Source organism: Elephantulus edwardii, unplaced genomic scaffold (assembly GCF_000299155.1).
Source record: "Elephantulus edwardii isolate Elephantulus edwardi_28Jun2011 unplaced genomic scaffold, EleEdw1.0 scaffold00007, whole genome shotgun sequence".
NCBI lineage: Eukaryota > Metazoa > Chordata > Mammalia > Macroscelidea > Macroscelididae > Elephantulus > Elephantulus edwardii.
Genome location: NW_006399757.1, coordinates 16,422,729 through 16,425,261, shown reverse-complemented (window position 1 = coordinate 16,425,261; position 2,533 = coordinate 16,422,729).

Below are 2,533 nucleotides of genomic sequence, written 5' to 3'. Positions count from 1 at the left end.
GCACAGGACAGAGCGGAGTTTAGGGCTGTTGTACATAGGGTCGCTATGAGTCACAGGCGACTCGACGGCACATAACAACAACAACAACAACTCTTGCTGTTGTTGTTGTGTACTGTAGAGTCAGAACTAACCCATAGCTGACCCTCCAATGGGTTTTCAGAGGCAGTTAATGACACAAGAGCAAATTTCCCATCCTTCTCCCACAGAGTAGCTGGTGGCCTCAAGTCCCATGCCCTTGGTGTTGTAGTGTAGCTTTTTGCCACTAGGCTACCAGAGCCTACTGTACAGTATTAGAAAGATCACGTCACTCTGTAGAGCAAAGGGCAATGTACAAAGAGCAAGGGCCATGTGGGGATGATCATATCTGACCTTTACCAACTTCAGTGGGGTCAGACATCTCCATCACATTCCAGTACCTCTTTGTACACATCTCAAAATCAATCTTACAGTTTTGCTGGATCTAAAATCTGATGTGAAAGCTCACAGACCACACAGAACCATATTCAAGAGGCTATAATACAGATTAATAACGAAATAAAGAAAAAATAGCTTCTGAAATGTGCATACAGGCACCTCATCCCCTAGTTTCATGACTCCAGGCCATTGTTCACAAGTTCTCAGTCCTGTCAATATTGGCTCGCCCCCCACACCATTAATGTCCCCAAGGCTCATTTCTCATCACATCTCCATTTCGATCATGGGTCTTTTCACAATGGTGGAGTTTCTTCATAGGTAGTGGTAGGAGCTCTCTTTCCTCTTCACTAGCAGAGGAAGATCTGACTCTCACTCTGGATTGCTCAGTTCGGTGGCAAGACTTGCCAATACCCATGCAGAATATTGAGATTGACCAATCCCCTTGTGGAATAGAACCTAGACAATCCTATTGTGGATAGGCTAACATTCCCTATTTGCATATTTCTGCCCATCCACCTGGTTAGGTCAGATTCAGGTGGCTAGTAAAGCCATATTGAAAGATAAATCCCATAAGCAGTCATGCTTAGTGCCCATTTAAAAATAAACAGGTTCCCTAACTTTGAAGTTTATCTCTGTAGTTATTTGAAGTTTCCTGCTGTCTGTATCTCCCTGCCCTCTTTGGGTCCCCTGTAGTAACTTGAGTCCAAGTAAGGAATAAAAATGGTGGTGCTCTGGGTACTGCTATTGCTTTGAGTTTATGACTCAGAAGTCATACATCTTTCACCAGAAATTATGAAATTCTGGCAGGCTAATGTGTTCATGTGCAATTAATGCAAAAATCTTCAAGAGTTTCTGATATATACAGCAGACAGTAAACGTCCATTCCATTTTGGAGGTGAAAATAATGCTCTGAGAGCTTTTGATAATTGCCTAAATTTGGACAGTTAATGAAATCTGAGTCCATTTCTCACTTCTTATCCAGCGTATATTGTTACATACATACAACTGCTTCTATGGAACCAGAAATCAGAGATCTCAAGAAGTGGTCTTAGTGAAAGTTGTCAAAAGTGACTTACAGTTACAAATATGGGTGGGACTGAAGCTCTTAAGGTAGAATATTTAAGGAAACAGTCGCTCTCAGTGACTGACTCTACTCTTGCATGAGCTTGAGAGCCAATGTTTCTTTACGTTCCGAACCCTGGGAGTCTCAGTGCCTCACCTTGGTCCCAACCATGATTAAAAGTCTCCAACTACAACAACCTTCTGTGTGTTCACATTCATTTTCCTTTTATTCATAACCATCCTTAGCCTTCTTAACCTCACTATACATTTCCTCAAAATCTGTACTCTTGAATAGACTTGAAGCATATTGACACCAGCTACAAATAACTCATAACAATGAAACATTATCCTTCTGGGATTATTTGCATTATATATGCTTTTGCCCAAAGAATGGACACTAAATGCAGACATTCAAGTACTAGAATTTTACCCTTAAATGGAGGAGGTTTTTTTAAGTGGTTTTTGTTTGAAAAAAATATTAATAAAATATCTCTATGGACATGAACAGCACACTAGTCTCTATTGCCAATTTCCTATTATGCCTATTCTTAAAGTCCATGATCTAGTATATTGGGATTATTAATGGCAATTAGAATTAGTTTTGAGAATTCCTGCCATTTAATCAATTCCAGAAGCTGAAATGACCTCATTTGTCCCTTTAAAAATGGAGGCAAAAGAAGATTGAAAAGGCACTTCTATTCATAGCTATTCTCCCTTTTTGGTGAATCCACAAGATAAAAAGAAACGCTTTTTCATTGGCCAGCTGGTGCAGACAAGAAGTCAAGTGAAGACAAACCCCTGATTCTCTGTCTGCCTGGAAGCCACTGGCATCACCAACCAAGTGCTGAACAAATAAGTCTTTGTGCACACTCCTGATGGGTCCCTTTGAAGCTCTGGCATCCTGATTGGCAACTTTTCATATCTGGTCATCATAGAGCACGGGAGATTGGGAAACAGAGGAGGGAAGGACCAAGAGCAGTGGGCGGCTCTTGACTGGCTTGGAGCCCACTGGGTAAATAAACTAGTTCCCTTCTCATACAGATTGTTGGGGGGGGGG